The following is an 888-nucleotide window of genomic DNA, read 5'->3' on the forward strand; positions in this document are numbered from 1 at the left end:
TATATATATATATACATACATATATATATATATATACATATTGGTGCATATATAAGCATACATTTATATATATATATATATATATATATACATACACACATGTATATGAATATATATATACCTATATATTTGTATACGAATAAGTACGTATATGTGAGTGGGTACGTATAACATATAAAAGCAATAAAATTTTAAAAAGAGACATTACCACAATATTGTTTTCAAGCTATCGGTGGTTTGTAAATATATAAAACTGAAGGCAAGACGCGATATTTTGTCGAATATTTGTCTCCATTCATTGAAATGAAACTTTAAATGTTGACACTCTTCTTTATTGAAGCCTCTAAATGTGTCCACTATTTTAATGTCTACTATGGTAAAATTTATGGCAGACTTTATTAAGAAGTCAACCGGTAACAGAATATTTACGTAGGAAACAGACAGAATTCGATGACGCAAAGTACATTGTTGGCTAGAGAATCTTGGCGAAGCCACTTGATTTGCTAGAATGGTTAGCTAAATGATTCGCACCTTATCGTTTGAAATACCGAAAGGACTTTTTTTAATGTCGTACTCTCTCCTAGAAACTGTGATTCGTGCTGTTTATCTTTTCAGACATCAGACCGAGCCCAATTTGGGGCACCACCTTCAAGAATTTTAGCCCAACTAATCGACCCAAGTATTTATTTTCTTTTTAAGCCTGTTGCTTATTCTCTCTATCTTTTTTGCCGAACTGCTAAACTACGGCGATATAAACACACGAACACCGGTCGGTAAGCGGTGGTGTGGTACACACCCACCCACCCACGCACACACATATACACACACAGGCACACACACATATACGTATATATATATATATATATATATATGTGAGTGTGTGTGTGT

General features: G+C 33.3%; 1 long non-coding RNA gene across 1 annotated transcript in view; it reads right to left on the minus strand.

Moving 5' to 3' along the window:
• LOC106870537 (uncharacterized) overlaps window positions 1-888 on the minus strand; it is a 179,125-nt gene that overhangs the window by 158,567 nt on the left and 19,670 nt on the right. The gene's annotated exons all lie outside the window — the stretch shown is intronic.

This window comes from Octopus bimaculoides, chromosome 25 (assembly GCF_001194135.2).
Source record: "Octopus bimaculoides isolate UCB-OBI-ISO-001 chromosome 25, ASM119413v2, whole genome shotgun sequence".
In the NCBI taxonomy this organism is placed as follows: Eukaryota; Metazoa; Mollusca; class Cephalopoda; order Octopoda; family Octopodidae; genus Octopus; species Octopus bimaculoides.